General features: G+C 43.7%; 2 protein-coding genes across 4 annotated transcripts in view; one reads left to right on the top strand and one right to left on the bottom strand.

Annotated features, from left to right (window-relative positions):
• The window catches only part of LOC134070504 (5-hydroxytryptamine receptor 3A-like), a 91060-nt gene that overhangs the window by 8056 nt on the left and 58548 nt on the right, over nt 1-24456 (top strand). The window lies entirely within an intron of this gene.
• Nucleotides 23228-24456, bottom strand: part of rfx1a (regulatory factor X, 1a (influences HLA class II expression)) — a 38029-nt gene continuing 36800 nt past the window's right edge. For all 3 annotated transcript variants that reach the window (XM_062526385.1, XM_062526389.1, XM_062526386.1), the window contains exon 18: nt 23228-24456. This exon is cut by the window's right edge and continues 1488 nt beyond it. The gene's annotated coding sequence lies outside the window, so the exon portion shown is untranslated.

Genomic DNA, 24456 nt, shown 5'->3' with positions numbered 1-24456 from the left:
ACCAAATTTGGTGGGCATGTGTGTTGTATTAATCCGAACAACTTTTACATTGAAACTATATAGTAAATATTAAAAGAATTTGAATTATGTGAGATTTTCTGATTTTTGCACATCATGTATTTTGAAACACTTCTCCTAGACGGTTTGTCGAAATCATGTCATTTTAGCAGTAAAATGATCTTGAGGGGTTGCCCAAGAGAAATTGCGAACAGATTTTTGAATTTCAAAAGTATATCGAAATGGCGAAGGTTTGAACCTAGGTGTCTTATAAAAGGAACAAAAAGTTGGTGTTATAGGCAGAAAACAGTGACTAATTTGGATGAAATTTGATGGAGTATTAGTTAGTGTGTTTGTAGTGACAGTCATATACAAAGTTTTGAATTTGGTGTTGTTTGTGATTTTTAAAAGCGCATTAATGATTGTGGTGGACACAGTTTTAGCTAAAATATTTTGAAGCGAGTTGATGAATAATGATAATCATATCAACCTATGCTGCAATTTCGACGTAAACCACATTAACAGAAAGTGAGTTATTTAGGTTTTCATATGACTATGGTCTCTCCTATCCGCTCCTTGCTGCCCGCGCGTGTTACACACAGAACTACCTAGCCGCTCCCTCACTGTGGCTCACCCACTCTCCCCCTCCTTGTTTCTTTCCTTCCCCCCACAGTTATTCACACTTTCCCCTCTCTCCCAGCTGGATGTCTCTCTCTCCTCCCCCGCTCTCCACACAGAGACACAGACACAGACACAGACACACACACACACACACACACACACACACACACACACACACACACACAGAGAGTCAAGAATGACAGTGTGATGCAAAGTAAAAGGTAAAAAAAAGATCATGTGTATAAAGATTTTATTCAGGTTAAGTCATTTTTGTGATTGAATTGGGGACTGACTGAGTAAGACCCAAGTTCTAATCCTCATAAAAATTTGTCTTTGCCTTGTGTGTTGCCACCTCTAGTCTGAGACAGAGCCCTGGCCTAGCGTGTGGCTTAGGGACTCCTGGTCACTCACTCACTCACTCACTCACTCACTCACTCACACACTCACTCACACACTCACACACACACACACACAATATTATTATTCTCTCTTCGTCTTAGCCCGTTTGGCCGTTTCACCAACTTGGCATGCTCCAAAACTCTTGTAATTTGGCAGGCATATGTAGAATTGCATTTGATACTGAGAGACAGAGCCCTGGCCTAGGGTGTGGCTCAGGGGGTCTATAGCGCCACCTACCGCGCTGTCTGTTGTGGTTGACATGTGCATGCACGAAAATGAACCAAATTTGGTAGGCAGATGTGTTGTATAAATCTGAGCAACTTTTACATTTACACTACATAGTGAATCTTAAACAAATTTGAGTTATGATTATGATTATGATTTTTGCACATCATGTATTTTGAAACACTTCTCCTAGACGGTTTATCGAAATCATGTCATATGAGCAGTAAAAGGATCTTGAGGGGTTGCCCGAGAGGAATTGCGAACAGATTTTTGAATTTTCGAAGCATATCGAAATGGCGAAGGTTTGAATTATGGCGTCTTATTACGAAACAGGAAGTTGGTGTTATAAGCAGAAAAAAGGTTATAAATTGGATGTAATTTGGCAGCTACATGTGGAATTGCTTCTGCTAGTCAGGGACAGAGCTCTGGCCTAAGGTGTGGCTTCGTGACTCTATAGCGCCACCTAGTAGCACGTTATGTGTTGTGGTTGACACAAACATTCACGAAAATGAACCAAATTTGGTGGACTTATGTGTTTTTGCTATCGCTAGTCAGAGACAGAGCTCTGGCCTAAGGTGTGGCTTAGGGACTCTATAGCGCCACCTAGTAGCACGTTATCTGTTGTGGTTGACACAAACATTCACGAAAATGAACCAAATTTGGTGGACTTATGTGTTATTGCTATCGCTAGTCAGAGACAGAGCTCTGGCCTAGGGTGTGGCTTAAGGACTCTATAGCGCCACCTAGTAGCACGTTATCTGTTGTGGTTCACACGAACATTCACGAAAATGAACCAAATTTGGTGGACTTATGTGTTATTGCTATCGCTAGTCAGAGACAGAGCTTTGGCCTAGGGTGTGGCTTAGGGACTCTATAGCGCCACCTAGTGCATTGTCTGTTGTGGTTGAAACATACATTCACAAAAATGAACCAAATTTGGTAGGCACATGTGTTATTGCCATCGCTATTCAGATACAGAGCTCTGGCTGAGGGTGTTGCTTAGGGACTCTATAGCGCCACCTAGCATGTTAGCCGTTTTGGGTTGACATTTACATTCACAAAAAATTCACAAGCTTGTGTGTTATTACTGCCGCTAGTGAAAAACAGCTCTGGCCTAGGGTGTGGCTTAGGGACTCTATAGCGCCACCTAGCGCGTTGTCTGTTGTGGTTGACACATACATTCAAGAAAATTGACCAAATTTGGTGGCCATGTGTGTTGCTCATGCACATGCCCACCAACACGCCTCATGTTGCTTTGTTAGATTCCGAAATGTCACAGGTCTCCGCACCGCAGGTGCTCGGGCCCGCCATCGCCGCTTGCGGCTATATTTAGGGCCCGAGCACCGAGGTGCGGCCACTGAAAGTGGCTGCACCGTAGGTGCAAGGCCCTATTGTTTCTGCTCAGATTATTATTATTATTATTATTATTATTATTATTATTATTCTTTTTCCGTCTTACCTGTTTTTTTTTTTTCACCAACTTGGCATGCTCTAAAACTCTTGTAATTTGGCAGCCATTTGTAGAATTGCAATCGAAACTCAGAGACAGAGCTTTGGCCTAGGGTGTGGCTCAGGGACTCTATAGCGCCACCTAGCGCGGTTTCTGTTGTGTTTGACACATACATGCACGAAAATGAACCAAATTTGGTGGGCATATGTGTTGTATTAATCTGAACAACTGTTACATTTAAACGATATAGTAAATCTTAGAAGAATTTGAGTTATGATTATGATTATGATTTTTGCACATCACGTATTTTGAAACACTTCTCCTAGACGGTGTATCGAAATCATGTCATATAAGCACTAAAATGATCTTGAGGGGTTGCCCGAGAGGAATTGCGACCAGATTTTTGAATTTCAAAAGTATATCGAAATGGCGAAGGTTTGAATTATGGCGTTTTATTAAGAAACAGGAAGTTGGTGTTATAGGCAGAAAAAAGGTTATGAATTGGATGTAATTTGGAAGCTACATGTGGAATTGCTTCTGCTAGTCAGAGACAGAGCTCTGGCCTAAGGTGTGGCTTTGGGACTCTATAGCGCCACCTAGCAGCATGTTATCTGTTGTGGTTGACACAAACATTCACGAAAATGAACCAAATTTGGTGGACTTGTGTGTTATTGCTATAGCTAGTCAGAGACAGAGTTTTGGCATAGGGTGTGGTGTAGAGACTCTATAGCGCCACCTAGTTCGTTGTCTGTTGTGGTTGACACAAACATTCACGAAAGTTAACCAAATTTGGTGGGCTTGTGTGTTATTGCTATCGGTAGTCAGAGACAGAGCTCTGGCCTAGAGTGTGGCTTAGGGACTCTAGAGCGCCACCTAAAGCATTGTCTGTTGTGGTTGACACGTACATTCACGAAAATGAACCAAATTTGGTGGGCATGTGTGTTATTGCTAAAGTTATTCAGAGACAGAGCTCTGGCCTCAGGTGTGGCTTAGGGACTCTATAGCGCCACCTAGTGCATTGTCTGTTGTGGTTGACACAAACATTCACGAAAATTAACCAAATTTGGTGGGCTCGTGTGTTATTGTTTTTGCTAGTCAAAGACAGAGCTCTGGCCGAGGGTGTGGCTTAAGGACTCAATAACGCCATCTAGCGCATTGTCTGTTGTGGTTGACACGTACAGTACATTCACAAAAATGAACCAAATTTGGTGGGCATGTGTTTTGTTCTAGCTATTCAGAGACAGTGCTCTGGCCGAGGGTGTGGCTTAGGGACTCTATAGCGCCACCTAGTGTGTTACCTGTTGTGGTTGACATACATTCACGAAAATGAATCAAATTTGGTGAGCTTGTTTGTTATTACTGCCGCTAGTCAGAAACAGAGCTCTGGCCTAGGGTGTGGCTTAGGGACTATAGCGCCACCTAGCAGATTGTGTGTTGTTGTTGACGCATACATTCAGGAAAATGAACCAAATTTGGTGGGCATGTGTGTTATTGCTATAGCTATTCAGAGACAGCGCTTTGGCCAAGGGTGTCTTAGAGACTGTATAGCGCCACCTAGCGCATTGTCTGTTGTGGTTGACACACTCATTCACGAAAATGAACCAAATTTGGTGGGCTTGTGCGTTATTGCTATCGATAGTCACAGATAGAGCTCTGGCCTAGGGTGTGGCTTAGGGACTCTATAGCGCCACCTAGCGTGTTGTCTGTTGTGGTTGACACATACATTCAGGAAAATTGACCAAATTTGGTGGGCATGTGTGTTGCTCATGCACATGCCCACCAACACGCACATGTTGCTTTGTTACATTCCGAAATTTCATAGGTCTCCGCACCGCAGGTGCTCGGGCCCGCCATCGCCGCTTGCGGCTATATTTATTATTATTATTCTTTTTCCGTCTTACCTGTTTTTTTTTTTTCACCAACTTGGCATGCTCTAAAACTCTTGTAATTTGGCAGCCATTTGTAGAATTGCAATCGAAACTCAGAGACAGAGCTTTGGCCTAGGGTGTGGCTCAGGGACTCTATAGCGCCACCTAGCGCGGTTTCTGTTGTGTTTGACACATACATGCACGAAAATGAACCAAATTTGGTGGGCATATGTGTTGTACTAATCTGAACAACTTTTACATTTAAATGATATAGTAAATCTTAGAGGAATTTGAGTTATGATTATGATTATGATTTTTGCACATCACGTATTTTGAAACACTTCTCCTAGACGGTTTATCGAAATCATGTCCTTTCAGCAGTAAAATGATCTTGAGGGGTTGCCCGAGAGGAATTGCGACCAGATTTTTGAATTTCAAAAGTATATTGAAATGGCGAAGGTTTGAATCTAGGTGTCTTATAAAAGAAACAAAAAGTTGGTGTTATAGGCAGAAAACAGTGACTAATTTGGATGAAATTTGATGGAGTATTAGTTAGTGTGTTTGTAGTGACAGTCATATACAAAGTTTTGAATTTGGTGTTGTTTGTGATTTTTAAAAGCGCATTAATGATTGTGGTGGATACAGTTTTAGCTAAAATATTTTGAAGCGAGTTGATGAATGATTATAATCATATCAAGCTATGCTGCAATTTTGATTTTAACCATGTTAACAGAAAGTGAGTTATTTTTAATTTCATATTTGCCCAATCACACAGCCCCTCCTCTCTGTCCTTCTCTGCCTCTCTCTCTGTTGCAACTAACAGACACACGCACGCACTCTGTCACCCCCCTTCTCGGGTCCTCCCTAACTAACACACACACATTGACACACGCGCGGCTTTCTAGAGACACAGAGACAGAGACAGACACAGAGACACACACACACACACACACACACACACACACACACACACACACACACACACACACACACACACACACACACACACACACACACACACACACACACACACACACACACACACACACACACACACACACACACACACACACACACACACACACACACACACCCTTTGGGCAACCGTGGCCTACTGGTTAGGGCTTGGGGCTTGTAGCTGGAGGATTGCCGGTTCGATCCCTGACCAGTCCACAGCTGAAGTGCCCTTGAGCAAGGCACCTAACCCCTGACTGCTCCCTGAGCGCCGCTGGTTGGGCAGGCAGCTCACTGCTCTGAGTATAGTATATTAAAAAGTATACAAAAGTATATTGAAATGGCGAAGGTTTGAATCTAGGTGTCTTGTAAAAGAAACAGAAAGTTGGTGTTATAGGTAGAAAACAGTGACTAATTTGGATGAAATTTGATGGAGTATTAGTTAGTGTGTTTGTAGTGACAGTCATATGCAAAGTTTTGAATTTGGTGTTGTTTGTGTTTTTTAAAAGTGCATTAATGATTGTGGTGGACACAGTTTTAGCTAAAATATTTTGAAGCGAGTTGACGAATAATTATAATCATATCAACCTATGCTGCAATTTTGAAATTTTGACTTTAGCCATGTTCACAGTAAGTGAGTATTTAGGTTTATTTGTGTTTGCATATGTCTTATACTCCATCCATTTAGCTGAGCAGGAGTAGGTGCTCTCCCTCTCAGCTGCATGTCTCTCTCGTCCCCTGCTACTTCTCTACACAGACTCACAGACACTCTCTCACCCCTCCCCCGTCATTCTCTCTCTCTCTCACGCACGCACGCGCGCGCACACACACACACACAGACACACACAAACCCCCCCCCACACACACACACACACACACACACACACACACACACACACACACACACACACACACACACACACACACAGACACACAGACACACACACACACCCACCCTCCCTCTTTCCTCCCTCCCTCCTTCCCTCTGGGCAGCCGTGGCCTACTGGTTAGGGCTTGGGGCTTGTAACTGGAGGGTTGCCGGTTCAATCCCCAACCAGTCCACCACTAAAGTGCCCTTGAGCAAGGCACCTAACCCCTCACTGCTCCCCCAGCACCGCTGGTTGGGCAGGCAGCTCACTGCTCTGTGTCAGTGTGTGATTCACCTCACTGTGTGTTCACTGTGTGCTGTGTGTGTTCACTAATTTGGTTAAATTGGGTTACATGCAGAGAAATAAATTTCCCTCACGGGATCAAAAAAGTGTATATTCTATTCTATTGATCCATTTGTCTCTACCCCCTCTGTCTGTGTCTGTCTAGTGTTATTGCTATCGATAGTCAGAGATAGAGCTCTGGCCTAGGGTGTGGCTTAGGGACTCTATAGCGCTACCTAGCATATTGTCTGTTGTGGCTGACACATACATTCAGGAAAATTGACCAAATTTGGTGGGCATGTGTGTTGCTCATGCACATGCCCACCAACACGCACATGTTGCTTTGTTAGATTCCAAAATCTCACAGGTCTCCGCACCGCTGGTGCTCGGGCCCGCCATCGCCGCTTGCGGCTATATTTATTATTATTATTATTATTATTATTCTTTTTCCGTCTTACCTGTTTTTTTTTTTTCACCAACTTGGCATGCTCTAAAACTCTTGTAATTTGGCAGCCATTTGTAGAATTGCAATCGAAACTCAGAGACAGAGCTTTGGCCTAGGGTGTGGCTCAGGGACTCTATAGCGCCACCTAGCGCGGTTTCTGTTGTGTTTGACACATACATGCACGAAAATGAACCAAATTTGGTGGGCATATGTGTTGTACTAATCTGAACAACTTTTACATTTAAATGATATAGTAAATCTTAGAGGAATTTGAGTTATGATTATGATTATGATTTTTGCACATCACGTATTTTGAAACACTTCTCCTAGACGGTTTATCGAAATCATGTCCTTTCAGCAGTAAAATGATCTTGAGGGGTTGCCCGAGAGGAATTGCGACCAGATTTTTGAATTTCAAAAGTATATTGAAATGGCGAAGGTTTGAATCTAGGTGTCTTATAAAAGAAACAAAAAGTTGGTGTTATAGGCAGAAAACAGTGACTAATTTGGATGAAATTTGATGGAGTATTAGTTAGTGTGTTTGTAGTGACAGTCATATACAAAGTTTTGAATTTGGTGTTGTTTGTGATTTTTAAAAGCGCATTAATGATTGTGGTGGATACAGTTTTAGCTAAAATATTTTGAAGCGAGTTGATGAATGATTATAATCATATCAAGCTATGCTGCAATTTTGATTTTAACCATGTTAACAGAAAGTGAGTTATTTTTAATTTCATATTTGCCCAATCACACAGCCCCTCCTCTCTGTCCTTCTCTGCCTCTCTCTCTGTTGCAACTAACAGACACACGCACGCACTCTGTCACCCCCCTTCTCGGGTCCTCCCTAACTAACACACACACATTGACACACGCGCGGCTTTCTAGAGACACAGAGACAGAGACAGACACAGACACAGAGACACACACACACACACACACACACACACACACACACACACACACACACACACACACACACACACACACACACACACACACACACACACACACACACACACACACACACACACACACACACACACACACACACACACACACACACACACACACCCCCTTTGGGCAACCGTGGCCTACTGGTTAGGGCTTGGGGCTTGTAGCTGGAGGATTGCCGGTTCGATCCCTGACCAGTCCACAGCTGAAGTGCCCTTGAGCAAGGCACCTAACCCCTGACTGCTCCCTGAGCGCCGCTGGTTGGGCAGGCAGCTCACTGCTCTGAGTATAGTATATTAAAAAGTATACAAAAGTATATTGAAATGGCGAAGGTTTGAATCTAGGTGTCTTGTAAAAGAAACAGAAAGTTGGTGTTATAGGTAGAAAACAGTGACTAATTTGGATGAAATTTGATGGAGTATTAGTTAGTGTGTTTGTAGTGACAGTCATATGCAAAGTTTTGAATTTGGTGTTGTTTGTGTTTTTTAAAAGTGCATTAATGATTGTGGTGGACACAGTTTTAGCTAAAATATTTTGAAGCGAGTTGACGAATAATTATAATCATATCAACCTATGCTGCAATTTTGAAATTTTGACTTTAGCCATGTTCACAGTAAGTGAGTATTTAGGTTTATTTGTGTTTGCATATGTCTTATACTCCATCCATTTAGCTGAGCAGGAGTAGGTGCTCTCCCTCTCAGCTGCATGTCTCTCTCGTCCCCTGCTACTTCTCTACACAGACTCACAGACACTCTCTCACCCCTCCCCCGTCATTCTCTCTCTCTCTCACGCACGCACGCGCGCGCACACACACACACACAGACACACACAAACCCCCCCCACACACACACACACACACACACACACACACACACACACACACACACACACACACACACACACACACACACACACAGACACACAGACACACACACACACCCACCCTCCCTCTTTCCTCCCTCCCTCCTTCCCTCTGGGCAGCCGTGGCCTACTGGTTAGGGCTTGGGGCTTGTAACTGGAGGGTTGCCGGTTCAATCCCCAACCAGTCCACCACTAAAGTGCCCTTGAGCAAGGCACCTAACCCCTCACTGCTCCCCCAGCACCGCTGGTTGGGCAGGCAGCTCACTGCTCTGTGTCAGTGTGTGATTCACCTCACTGTGTGTTCACTGTGTGCTGTGTGTGTTCACTAATTTGGTTAAATTGGGTTACATGCAGAGAAATAAATTTCCCTCACGGGATCAAAAAAGTGTATATTCTATTCTATTGATCCATTTGTCTCTACCCCCTCTGTCTGTGTCTGTCTAGTGTTATTGCTATCGATAGTCAGAGATAGAGCTCTGGCCTAGGGTGTGGCTTAGGGACTCTATAGCGCTACCTAGCATATTGTCTGTTGTGGCTGACACATACATTCAGGAAAATTGACCAAATTTGGTGGGCATGTGTGTTGCTCATGCACATGCCCACCAACACGCACATGTTGCTTTGTTAGATTCCAAAATCTCACAGGTCTCCGCACCGCTGGTGCTCGGGCCCGCCATCGCCGCTTGCGGCTATATTTATTATTATTATTATTATTATTATTCTTTTTCCGTCTTACCTGTTTTTTTTTTTTCACCAACTTGGCATGCTCTAAAACTCTTGTAATTTGGCAGCCATTTGTAGAATTGCAATCGAAACTCAGAGACAGAGCTTTGGCCTAGGGTGTGGCTCAGGGACTCTATAGCGCCACCTAGCGCGGTTTCTGTTGTGTTTGACACATACATGCACGAAAATGAACCAAATTTGGTGGGCATATGTGTTGTACTAATCTGAACAACTTTTACATTTAAATGATATAGTAAATCTTAGAGGAATTTGAGTTATGATTATGATTATGATTTTTGCACATCACGTATTTTGAAACACTTCTCCTAGACGGTTTATCGAAATCATGTCCTTTCAGCAGTAAAATGATCTTGAGGGGTTGCCCGAGAGGAATTGCGACCAGATTTTTGAATTTCAAAAGTATATTGAAATGGCGAAGGTTTGAATCTAGGTGTCTTATAAAAGAAACAAAAAGTTGGTGTTATAGGCAGAAAACAGTGACTAATTTGGATGAAATTTGATGGAGTATTAGTTAGTGTGTTTGTAGTGACAGTCATATACAAAGTTTTGAATTTGGTGTTGTTTGTGATTTTTAAAAGCGCATTAATGATTGTGGTGGATACAGTTTTAGCTAAAATATTTTGAAGCGAGTTGATGAATGATTATAATCATATCAAGCTATGCTGCAATTTTGATTTTAACCATGTTAACAGAAAGTGAGTTATTTTTAATTTCATATTTGCCCAATCACACAGCCCCTCCTCTCTGTCCTTCTCTGCCTCTCTCTCTGTTGCAACTAACAGACACACGCACGCACTCTGTCACCCCCCTTCTCGGGTCCTCCCTAACTAACACACACACATTGACACACGCGCGGCTTTCTAGAGACACAGAGACAGAGACAGACACAGACACAGAGACACACACACACACACACACACACACACACACACACACACACACACACACACACACACACACACACACACACACACACACACACACACACACACACACACACACACACACACACACACACACACACACACACACACACACACACACACACACACACACCCTTTGGGCAACCGTGGCCTACTGGTTAGGGCTTGGGGCTTGTAGCTGGAGGATTGCCGGTTCGATCCCTGACCAGTCCACAGCTGAAGTGCCCTTGAGCAAGGCACCTAACCCCTGACTGCTCCCTGAGCGCCGCTGGTTGGGCAGGCAGCTCACTGCTCTGAGTATAGTATATTAAAAAGTATACAAAAGTATATTGAAATGGCGAAGGTTTGAATCTAGGTGTCTTGTAAAAGAAACAGAAAGTTGGTGTTATAGGTAGAAAACAGTGACTAATTTGGATGAAATTTGATGGAGTATTAGTTAGTGTGTTTGTAGTGACAGTCATATGCAAAGTTTTGAATTTGGTGTTGTTTGTGTTTTTTAAAAGTGCATTAATGATTGTGGTGGACACAGTTTTAGCTAAAATATTTTGAAGCGAGTTGACGAATAATTATAATCATATCAACCTATGCTGCAATTTTGAAATTTTGACTTTAGCCATGTTCACAGTAAGTGAGTATTTAGGTTTATTTGTGTTTGCATATGTCTTATACTCCATCCATTTAGCTGAGCAGGAGTAGGTGCTCTCCCTCTCAGCTGCATGTCTCTCTCGTCCCCTGCTACTTCTCTACACAGACTCACAGACACTCTCTCACCCCTCCCCCGTCATTCTCTCTCTCTCTCACGCACGCACGCGCGCGCACACACACACACACAGACACACACAAACCCCCCCCCACACACACACACACACACACACACACACACACACACACACACACACACACACACACACACACACACACACAGACACACAGACACACACACACACCCACCCTCCCTCTTTCCTCCCTCCCTCCTTCCCTCTGGGCAGCCGTGGCCTACTGGTTAGGGCTTGGGGCTTGTAACTGGAGGGTTGCCGGTTCAATCCCCAACCAGTCCACCACTAAAGTGCCCTTGAGCAAGGCACCTAACCCCTCACTGCTCCCCCAGCACCGCTGGTTGGGCAGGCAGCTCACTGCTCTGTGTCAGTGTGTGATTCACCTCACTGTGTGTTCACTGTGTGCTGTGTGTGTTCACTAATTTGGTTAAATTGGGTTACATGCAGAGAAATAAATTTCCCTCACGGGATCAAAAAAGTGTATATTCTATTCTATTGATCCATTTGTCTCTACCCCCTCTGTCTGTGTCTGTCTAGTGTTATTGCTATCGATAGTCAGAGATAGAGCTCTGGCCTAGGGTGTGGCTTAGGGACTCTATAGCGCTACCTAGCATATTGTCTGTTGTGGCTGACACATACATTCAGGAAAATTGACCAAATTTGGTGGGCATGTGTGTTGCTCATGCACATGCCCACCAACACGCACATGTTGCTTTGTTAGATTCCAAAATCTCACAGGTCTCCGCACCGCTGGTGCTCGGGCCCGCCATCGCCGCTTGCGGCTATATTTCTTATTGATGTTAAATACACATAGAAATGAAAATAATACAGACAATTTTTAGATTGTTTAGTTTGTCCAGGAGAAATTATTGCTTAGGGTCATCTTGTGCTGTTTCATTGTGTCATTTTTAGGGCCCGAGCACCGAGGTGCGGCCACTGAAAGTGGCTGCACCGTAGGTGCAAGGCCCTATTGTTTTCGCTCAGATTATTATTAGGGCCCGAGCACCGAGGTGCGGCCGCTGTAGCAGCGGCTGCACCGTAGGTGCAAGGCCCTATTGTTTTTGCTCAGATTATTCTTATTATTATAGTATAATTCTCTTACCAGTAACATTTTTCACCAACTTGGCATGCTCTAAAACTCTTGCAATTTAGCTGGCATATGTAGAATTGCATTTGATACTCAGACACAGAGCTGTGGCCTAGGGTGTGGCTCAGGGACTCTATAGCGCCACCTAGCGCGCCGTCTACTGTGGTTAACACATACATTCACGGAAATGAACCAAATTTGGTTGACATGTGTGTTGTATTATTCTGAACAAGTTTTACATTCAAACTATATAGTGAATCTTAGAAGAATTTGAATTATGTGAGATTTTCTGATTTTTGCACATCATGTATTTTGAAATACTTCTCCTAGACGGTTTATCGAAATTATGTCATTTAAGCACTAAAATGATCTTGAGGGGTTGCCCGAGAGGAATTGCGACCAGATTTTTGAATTTCAAAAGTATATTGAAATGGCGAGTGTTTGAATCTAGGTGTCTTATAAAAGAAACAAAAAGTTGGTGTTATAGGCAGAAAACAGTGACTAATTTGGATGAAATTTTATGGAGTATTAGTTAGTGTGTTTGTAGTGACAGTCATATACAAAGTTTTGAATTTGGTGTTGTTTGTGATTTTTAAAAGCGCATTAATGATTGTGGTGGACACAGTTTTAGCTAAAATATTTTGAAGCGAGTTGATGAATAATAATAATCATATTAACCTATGCTGCAATTTTGACTTTAACCACATTAACAGAAAGTGAGTTATTTAGGTTTTCTTATGAGGATGGCTCTGTGTTACGATCTTTTCTCATCCGCGCCTTCATGTTGGTCCTGTTACACACACACAGAACCACATTTAACCGCACACACATTACACACGCGCAAGCTTTCCAGAGAGTTACGCACACACATGGCCTCCCCCTTGACCCCTCTGCCTCCCTCCCTCTCTCTCTTTCTATCTCTCTCTCTATCTTAGCCCCATGCCCCCCCCCCCCCACCCTCATTTGCATACCGACCCCCCATACACTCTCTCACCCATCCCCCATGCCTCTCTGGTGGTGGTAAGAAGGCCAACAGATGATAACCCAACTTGAGGATGAGAGAAGGCACCACAATCCTGCAACTTATTTCTATTTTGGTTAATAGATCTTAAACTTTCCTTAATATTAGACAATGATTAAAGAAGGCTTAAGAACGCTCTGTCGGGTTATCTGTTGTGGTTGACACATACATTCACAAAAATGAACCAAATTTGATGGGCTTGTGTGTTATTGCTATCTCTAGTCAGAGACAGAGCTCTGGCCTAGGGTGTGGCTAAGGGACTCTATAGCGCCACCTAGCGCATTGCCTGTTGTGGTTGACATATACATTCACGAAAATGAATCAAATTTGGTGAGCTTGTGTGTTATTACTGCCGCAAGTCAGAAACAGAGCTCTGGCCTAGGGTGTGGCTTAGGGACTCTATAGCGCCACCTAGCGCATTGTCTGTTGTGGTTGATACATTCACGAAAATGAGCCACATTTGGTGGGCATGTGTGTTATTGCTACCGCTAGTCAGGGATAGAGCTCTGGCCTAGGGTGTGGCTTAGGGACTCTATAGCGCCACCTAGCACATTGTCTATTATGGTTGACACATTCACGAAAATGAACCACATTTGGTGGGCATGTGTGCTATTGCTACTGCTTGTCAGGGATAGAGCTCTGGCCTAGGGTGAGGCTTAGGGACTCTATAGCGCCACCTAGCACATTGTCTATTATTGTTGACACATACATACACGACAATTAGGTACGCTTGTATGTTATTGCTGCCACTAGTCAGAGACAGAGCTCTGGCCTTGGGTGTGGCTTTGGGACTCTATAGCGCCACCTAGCTTGTTTTCTGTTGTGGTTGACACATACATTGATGAAAATTAACCAAATTTGGTGGGCATGTGTGTTGCTCATGCACATGCCCACCAACAAGTGCGTGTTGCTTTGTTAGATTCCGCAAATGTCACGGGTCCGCACCGCAGGTGCTCGGGCCCGCCATCGCCGCTTGCGGCTATATTTATTAGGGCCCGAGCACCGAGGTGCGGCCACTGAAAGTGGCTGCACCGTAGGTGCAAGGCCCTATTGTTTTTGTACAGATTATTATTAGGGCCCGAGCACCGAGGTGCGGCCGCTGTAGCAGCGGCTGCACCGTAGGTGCAAGGCCCTATTGTTTCTGCTCAGATTATTATTATTATTATTATTATTATTATTATTCTTTTTCCGTCTTACCTGTTTTTTTTTTTTCACCAACTTGGCATGCTCTAAAACTCTTGTAATTTGGCAGCCATTTGTAGAATTGCAATCGAAACTCAGAGACAGAGCTTTGGCCTAGGGTGTGGCTCAGGGACTCTATAGCGCCACCTAGCGCGGTTTCTGTTGTGTTTGACACATACATGCACGAAAATGAACCAAATTTGGTGGGCATATGTGTTGTACTAATCTGAACAACTTTTACATTTAAATGATATAGTAAATCTTAGAGGAATTTGAGTTATGATTATGATTATGATTTTTGCACATCACGTATTTTGAAACACTTCTCCTAGACGGTTTATCGAAATCATGTCCTTTCAGCAGTAAAATGATCTTGAGGGGTTGCCCGAGAGGAATTGCGACCAGATTTTTGAATTTCAAAAGTATATTGAAATGGCGAAGGTTTGAATCTAGGTGTCTTATAAAAGAAACAAAAAGTTGGTGTTATAGGCAGAAAACAGTGACTAATTTGGATGAAATTTGATGGAGTATTAGTTAGTGTGTTTGTAGTGACAGTCATATACAAAGTTTTGAATTTGGTGTTGTTTGTGATTTTTAAAAGCGCATTAATGATTGTGGTGGATACAGTTTTAGCTAAAATATTTTGAAGCGAGTTGATGAATGATTATAATCATATCAAGCTATGCTGCAATTTTGATTTTAACCATGTTAACAGAAAGTGAGTTATTTTTAATTTCATATTTGCCCAATCACACAGCCCCTCCTCTCTGTCCTTCTCTGCCTCTCTCTCTGTTGCAACTAACAGACACACGCACGCACTCTGTCACCCCCCTTCTCGGGTCCTCCCTAACTAACACACACACATTGACACACGCGCGGCTTTCTAGAGACAGAGACAGACACAGACACAGAGACACACACACACACACACACACACACACACACACACACACACACACACACACACACACACACACACACACACACACACACACACACACACACACACACACACACACACACACACACACACACACACACACCCTTTGGGCAACCGTGGCCTACTGGTTAGGGCTTGGGGCTTGTAGCTGGAGGATTGCCGGTTCGATCCCTGACCAGTCCACAGCTGAAGTGCCCTTGAGCAAGGCACCTAACCCCTGACTGCTCCCTGAGCGCCGCTGGTTGGGCAGGCAGCTCACTGCTCTGAGTATAGTATATTAAAAAGTATACAAAAGTATATTGAAATGGCGAAGGTTTGAATCTAGGTGTCTTGTAAAAGAAACAGAAAGTTGGTGTTATAGGTAGAAAACAGTGACTAATTTGGATGAAATTTGATGGAGTATTAGTTAGTGTGTTTGTAGTGACAGTCATATGCAAAGTTTTGAATTTGGTGTTGTTTGTGTTTTTTAAAAGTGCATTAATGATTGTGGTGGACACAGTTTTAGCTAAAATATTTTGAAGCGAGTTGACGAATAATTATAATCATATCAACCTATGCTGCAATTTTGAAATTTTGACTTTAGCCATGTTCACAGTAAGTGAGTATTTAGGTTTATTTGTGTTTGCATATGTCTTATACTCCATCCATTTAGCTGAGCAGGAGTAGGTGCTCTCCCTCTCAGCTGCATGTCTCTCTCGTCCCCTGCTACTTCTCTACACAGACTCACAGACACTCTCTCACCCCTCCCCCGTCATTCTCTCTCTCTCTCACGCACGCACGCGCGCGCACACACACACACACAGACACACACAAACCCCCCCCCACACACACACACACACACACACACACACACACACACACACACACACACACACACACACACAGACACACAGACACACACACACACCCACCCTCCCTCTTTCCTCCCTCCCTCCTTCCCTCTGGGCAGCCGTGGCCTACTGGTTAGGGCTTGGGGCTTGTAACTGGAGGGTTGCCGGTTCAATCCCCAACCAGTCCACCACTAAAGTGCCCTTGAGCAAGGCACCTAACCCCTCACTGCTCCCCCAGCACCGCTGGTTGGGCAGGCAGCTCACTGCTCTGTGTCAGTGTGTGATTCACCTCACTGTGTGTTCACTGTGTGCTGTGTGTGTTCACTAATTTGGTTAAATTGGGTTACATGCAGAGAAATAAATTTCCCTCACGGGATCAAAAAAGTGTATATTCTATTCTATTGATCCATTTGTCTCTACCCCCTCTGTCTGTGTCTGTCTAGTGTTATTGCTATCGATAGTCAGAGATAGAGCTCTGGCCTAGGGTGTGGCTTAGGGACTCTATAGCGCTACCTAGCATATTGTCTGTTGTGGCTGACACATACATTCAGGAAAATTGACCAAATTTGGTGGGCATGTGTGTTGCTCATGCACATGCCCACCAACACGCACATGTTGCTTTGTTAGATTCCAAAATCTCACAGGTCTCCGCACCGCTGGTGCTCGGGCCCGCCATCGCCGCTTGCGGCTATATTTAGGGCCCGAGCACCGAGGTGCGGCCACTGAAAGTGGCTGCACCGTAGGTGCAAGGCCCTATTGTTTCTGCTCAGATTATTATTATTATTATTATTATTATTATTATTATTATTCTTTTTCCGTCTTACCTGTTTTTTTTTTTTCACCAACTTGGCATGCTCTAAAACTCTTGTAATTTGGCAGCCATTTGTAGAATTGCAATCGAAACTCAGAGACAGAGCTTTGGCCTAGGGTGTGGCTCAGGGACTCTATAGCGCCACCTAGCGCGGTTTCTGTTGTGTTTGACACATACATGCACGAAAATGAACCAAATTTGGTGGGCATATGTGTTGTATTAATCTGAACAACTGTTACATTTAAACGATATAGTAAATCTTAGAAGAATTTGAGTTATGATTATGATTATGATTTTTGCACATCACGTATTTTGAAACACTTCTCCTAGACGGTGTATCGAAATCATGTCATATAAGCACTAAAATGATCTTGAGGGGTTGCCCGAGAGGAATTGCGACCAGATTTTTGAATTTCAAAAGTATATCGAAATGGCGAAGGTTTGAATTATGGCGTTTTATTAAGAAACAGGAAGTTGGTGTTATAGGCAGAAAAAAGGTTATGAATTGGATGTAATTTGGAAGCTACATGTGGAATTGCTTCTGCTAGTCAGAGACAGAGCTCTGGCCTAAGGTGTGGCTTTGGGACTCTATAGCGCCACCTAGCAGCATGTTATCTGTTGTGGTTGACACAAACATTCACGAAAATGAACCAAATTTGGTGGACTTGTGTGTTATTGCTATAGCTAGTCAGAGACAGAGTTTTGGCATAGGGTGTGGTGTAGAGACTCTATAGCGCCACCTAGTTCGTTGTCTGTTGTGGTTGACACAAACATTCACGAAAGTTAACCAAATTTGGTGGGCTTGTGTGTTATTGCTATCGGTAGTCAGAGACAGAGCTCTGGCCTAGAGTGTGGCTTAGGGACTCTAGAGCGCCACCTAAAGCATTGTCTGTTGTGGTTGACACGTACATTCACGAAAATGAACCAAATTTGGTGGGCATGTGTGTTATTGCTAAAGTTATTCAGAGACAGAGCTCTGGCCTCAGGTGTGGCTTAGGGACTCTATAGCGCCACCTAGTGCATTGTCTGTTGTGGTTGACACAAACATTCACGAAAATTAACCAAATTTGGTGGGCTCGTGTGTTATTGTTTTTGCTAGTCAAAGACAGAGCTCTGGCCGAGGGTGTGGCTTAAGGACTCAATAACGCCATCTAGCGCATTGTCTGTTGTGGTTGACACGTACAGTACATTCACAAAAATGAACCAAATTTGGTGGGCATGTGTTTTGTTCTAGCTATTCAGAGACAGTGCTCTGGCCGAGGGTGTGGCTTAGGGACTCTATAGCGCCACCTAGTGTGTTACCTGTTGTGGTTGACATACATTCACGAAAATGAATCAAATTTGGTGAGCTTGTTTGTTATTACTGCCGCTAGTCAGAAACAGAGCTCTGGCCTAGGGTGTGGCTTAGGGACTATAGCGCCACCTAGCAGATTGTGTGTTGTTGTTGACGCATACATTCAGGAAAATGAACCAAATTTGGTGGGCATGTGTGTTATTGCTATAGCTATTCAGAGACAGCGCTTTGGCCAAGGGTGTCTTAGAGACTGTATAGCGCCACCTAGCGCATTGTCTGTTGTGGTTGACACACTCATTCACGAAAATGAACCAAATTTGGTGGGCTTGTGCGTTATTGCTATCGATAGTCACAGATAGAGCTCTGGCCTAGGGTGTGGCTTAGGGACTCTATAGCGCCACCTAGCGTGTTGTCTGTTGTGGTTGACACATACATTCAGGAAAATTGACCAAATTTGGTGGGCATGTGTGTTGCTCATGCACATGCCCACCAACACGCACATGTTGCTTTGTTACATTCCGAAATTTCATAGGTCTCCGCACCGCAGGTGCTCGGGCCCGCCATCGCCGCTTGCGGCTATATTTATTATTATAGTGGAATTCTTACGCTCCATGTTTGCCCTTTTTTCACCAACTTGGCATGCTTTAAAACTCTTGAAATTTTGCAGGTACGTGTGGAATTGGTAACGCTACTCAGAACTAGAGCTCTGGCCTAGGGTGTGGCTCAAGGACAGTATAGCGCCACCTAGCACATTGTCTGTTGTGGTTGACACATACATACACGAAAATGAACTAAATTTGGTAGACATGTGTGTTGTGCTAATCTGAACAACTTTTACATTGAAAATACATAGTGAATCTTAAAAGAATTTGAGTTATGATTATGATTATGAATTTTGCACATCACGTATTTTGAAACACTTCTCCTAGACCGTTTATCGAAATCATGTCATATAAGCACTAAAATGATCTTGAGGGGTTGCCCGAGAGGAATTGCGACCAGATTTTTGAATTTCAAAGGTATATCGAAATGGCGAAGGTTTGAATTATGGCGTTTTATTAAGAAACAGGAAGTTGGTGTTATAGGCAGAAAAAGGGTTTGAATTGGATGTAATTTGGCAGCTATATGTGGAATTGCTTCTGCTAGTCAGAGACAGAGCTCTGGCCTAGGGTGTGGCTTTGGGACTCTATAGCGCCACCTAGCAGCACGTTATCTGTTGTGGTTGACACAAACATTCACGAAAATGAACCAAATTTGGTGGGCATGTGTGTTATTGCTATTGCTAGTCAGAGACAGAGCTCTAGCCAAGGATGTGGCTTAGGGACTCTATAGCGCCACCTAGCAGCACGTTATCTGTTGTGGTTGACACAAACATTCACGAAAATGAACCAAATTTGGTGGGCATGTGTGTTATTGGTATTGCTAGTCAGAGACAGAGCTCTAGCCAAGGGTGTGGCTTAGGGACTCTATAGCGCCACCTAGCAACCCATTATCTGTTGTGGTTGACACAAACATTCACGAAAATGAACCAAATTTGGTGGGCTTGTGTGTCATTGCTATTGCTAGTCAGAGACAGAGCTCTAGCCAAGGGTGTGGCTTAGGGACTCTATAGCGCCACCTAGCATATAGGCTGTTGTAGTTGTCACATACATTCACGAAAATGAACCAAATTTGGTGGACTTGTGTGTTATTGCTATCGGTAGTCAGGGACAGAGCTTTGGCCTAGGGTGTGGCTTAAGGACTCTATAGCGCCACCTAGCGCATTGTCTGTTGTGGTTGACACAAACATTCACGAAAATTAACCAAATTTGGTGGGCTCGTGTGTTATTGTTTTTGCTAGTCAGAGACAGAGCTCTGGCCTCGGGTGTGGCTTAGGGACTCTATAGCGCCACCTAGCACATTGCCTGTCGTGGTTGACACGTACATTCACGAAAATTAACCAAATTTGATGGGCTTGTGTGTTATTCCTATTGCTAGTCAGAGACAGAGCTCTGGCCAAAGGTCTGACTTAGGGACTCTATAGCGCCACCTAGAGCATTGTTTGTTGTGGTTGACACAAACATTCACAAAAATGAACCACATTTGATGGGCTTGAGTGTTATTGCTGCCGCTAGATAAAGACAGAGCTCTGGCCTCGGGTGTGGCTTAGGGACTCCATAGCGCCACCTAGCGCATTGTCTGTTGTGGTTGACACGTACAGTCACGAAAATGAACCAAATTTGGTGGGCATATGTTTTGCTATAGCTATTCAGAGACAGAGCTCTGGCCGAGGGTGTGGCTTAGGGACTCTATAACGCCACCTAGTGTGTTGCCTGTTGTGGTTGACATATATATTCACGAAAATGAATCAAATTTGGTGAGCTTGTGTGTTATTACTGCCGCAAGTCAGAAACAGAGCTCTGGCCTAGGGTGTGGCTTAGGGACTCTATAGTGCCACCTAGCGCATTGTCTGTTGTGGTTGATACATTCACGAAAATGAACCACATTTGGTGGGCATGTGTGTTATTGCTACCGCTAGTCAGGGATAGAGCTCTGGCCTAGGGTGTGGCTTAGGGACTCTATAGCGCCACCTAGCACATTGTCTATTATGGTTGACACATTCACGAAAATGAACCACATTTGGTGGGCATGTGTGTTATTGCTACCGCTAGTCAGGGATAGAGCTCTGGCTTAGGGTGTGGCTTAAGGACTCTATAGCGCCACCTAGGGTGTTGTTTGTTGTGGTTGACACATACATTCAGGAAAATTGACTAAATTAGGTAGGCATGTGTGTTGCTCATGCACATGCCCACCAACACGCACATGTTGCTTTGTTAGATTCCGAAATGTCACAGGTCTCCGCACCGCAGGTGCTCGGGCCCGCCATCGCCGCTTGCGGCTATATTTATTATTATTCTCTCTTCGTCTTAGCCCGTTTGGCCGTTTCACCAACTTGGCATGCTCCAAAACTCTTGTAATTTGGCAGGCATATGTAGAATTGCATTTGATACTGAGAGACAGAGCCCTGGCCTAGGGTGTGGCTCAGGGGGTCTATAGCGCCACCTACCGCGCTGTCTGTTGTGGTTGACATGTGCATGCACGAAAATGAACCAAATTTGGTAGGCAGATGTGTTGTATAAATCTGAACAACTTTTACATTTACACTACATAGTGAATCTTAAATAAATTTGAGTTATGATTATGATTATGATTTTTGCACATCATGTATTTTGAAACACTTCTCCTAGACGGTTTATCGAAATCATGTCATATGAGCAGTAAAAGGATCTTGAGGGGTTGCCCGAGAGGAATTGCGAACAGATTTTTGAATTTTCGAAGCATATCGAAATGGCGAAGGTTTGAATTATGGCGTCTTATTACGAAACAGGAAGTTGGTGTTATAAGCAGAAAAAAGGTTATAAATTGGATGTAATTTGGCAGCTACATGTGGAATTGCTTCTGCTAGTCAGGGACAGAGCTCTGGCCTAAGGTGTGGCTTCGGGACTCTATAGCGCCACCTAGTAGCACGTTATGTGTTGTGGTTGACACAAACATTCACGAAAATGAACCAAATTTGGTGGACTTGTGTGTTTTTGCTATCGCTAGACAGAGACAGAGCTCTGGCCTAAGGTGTGGCTTAGGGACTCTATAGCGCCACCTAGTAGCACGTTATCTGTTGTGGTTGACACAAACATTCACGAAAATGAACCAAATTTGGTGGACTTGTGTGTTATTGCTATCGCTAGTCAGAGACAGAGCTTTGGCCTAGGGTGTGGCTTAGGGACTCTATAGCGCCACCTAGTGCATTGTCTGTTGTGGTTGAAACATACATTCACAAAAATGAACCAAATTTGGTGGGCACATGTGTTATTGCCATCGCTATTCAGATACAGAGCTCTGGCTGAGGGTGTTGCTTAGGGACTCTATAGCGCCACCTAGCAGGTTAGCCGTTTTGGGTTGACATTTACATTCACAAAAAATTCACAAGCTTGTATGTTATTACTGCCGCTAGTGAAAAACAGCTCTGGCCTAGGGTGTGGCTTAGGGACTCTATAGCGCCACCTAGCGCGTTGTCTGTTGTGGTTGACACATACATTCAAGAAAATTGACCAAATTTGGTGGCCATGTGTGTTGCTCATGCACATGCCCACCAACACGCCTCATGTTGCTTTGTTAGATTCCGAAATGTCACAGGTCTCCGCACCGCAGGTGCTCGGGCCCGCCATCGCCGCTTGCGGCTATATTTGAATATGATTTTCTATGGTTCACTTCATTAAATAAAACCCAGCTGCAGAATCATTTGAATGGGTCTTCATTTTGTAGTGGATTTTTCTTGTTGTTTTGTTGTTGTTTGAAGGTTGTATTTGCTGGTACAAATCTAATATCAACAATCTACTGCAACTCAAGTCGCTACTTACCAATTGGAACCGCAGTACTTCACTAAGCAGTATGGCCACTAGAGGGCAGTGAAGTGCCTCAATAAACACACTCTGTGTAGTACTGTCTGTGTGTGTGTGTGTCTGTGTGTTTGTGTGTGTGTTAAAATGTGTTTATCAACATGTGAAGAGTGTGTCCATAGACGTATATATTTATGAGTGTGTCTATTAGTGTGAATATATATCTGGTGAACGTTTGTATAGAATACTGTATGGTCAACAACATTCCCCCCCCACACACACACACACACAGTAAGATACAAAGACTGGTCTGAGTCATCATTCATGATTTTACAAATGTCAGAATTTATTGACCTTTTTCATTCTTTTTTAAATTAAAATCACTTGATTCCCATCCAGTAAACTCCAAAGGCACGGTCCTCCTTTAATGTCTGTTTTTAAGAATCATAAATCACCACGACAACAATAACAAAACAACAGTTTCTTCCCACACCTGTTTTTTTCCCTCATATTGTGGAACAGGAAACTCACATTTCTTCTCACAGGAATCACTTCTGTTGAAATAAAAACTATTTTTTAGCAAAATGATCTTTACAAGATCTCACAGATATGTCATCACCTCTTGGTAAAAAATAAATTCTGGAGAAATCAAACAGACCACAAACATGCTGGTGGGAGCTGGCACCTGATTGGTCGATTTGCTGTAGCCAATCAGCTGACAGAGTGTATATACACAACACATGAGCAGAGACTAAGAGAGGGTGAGAGTGCGTGTGTGTGTGTGTGTGTGTGTGTGTGTAGGTGGATATGGATACACAGAAAACGACAGGAAGAGAGAGAAAGAGGAAGAGAGGAGTAGAGACGGAGCAACAAGAGGACGGAGTGGGTGATGATGCTTCCAGTGTTGACCAGCCAGCAGCTAAGGAGTGCTGTGTGTGTGTGTGTGTGTGTGTGTGTGCGTGCGCGCGCTATGAGGACAGGAGCTTTTTGAAAGTTTGAGGGCAGAGTAAAAAGTGTTGATGAGTTGGCAGTTGCACACAAACAAATCAAAACAAAATCGAGCAAACACAAACAAAATAAAGTGCCACACAATCAAGACATTACACACACACACACACAAACACTTAATTTAGTTTCATTTATTTAGCTTTCATCCGACACTCACACACACACACACACACACACACACACACCCCAGTATGTACGCTCGCATCGTAACAGCTGTAGCCATGGTGATAACGTTTCCAACTCTAGCGTCGTAACAGCTGTAGCCATGGTGATAACGTTTCCAACTCTAGCATCGTAACAGCTGTAGCCATGGTGATAACGTTTCCAACTCTAGCATCGTAACAGCTGTAGCCGTGGTCATAACTTTGAGATCATTGGTCCAGCCAACCCAATCATATTGATGAAGGATTGCTAACCTTACTTCCCTCTTCGCCTAAACAAGCAGGTGTTGCTACTGCCGTTTAGTTTCCCTGTCTAAACTAGCGTCTAAACTAGCGTCATCCCCTCTCATCACTGACGGGCCTGGAACCCTACAGGGAATC

This window comes from Sardina pilchardus, chromosome 22 (genome assembly GCF_963854185.1).
Source record: "Sardina pilchardus chromosome 22, fSarPil1.1, whole genome shotgun sequence".
Lineage (NCBI taxonomy): Eukaryota > Metazoa > Chordata > Actinopteri > Clupeiformes > Clupeidae > Sardina > Sardina pilchardus.
The sequence above is the reverse complement of the archived record's forward strand: the minus strand, read 5'-3'. Positions and strand labels throughout refer to the sequence as shown.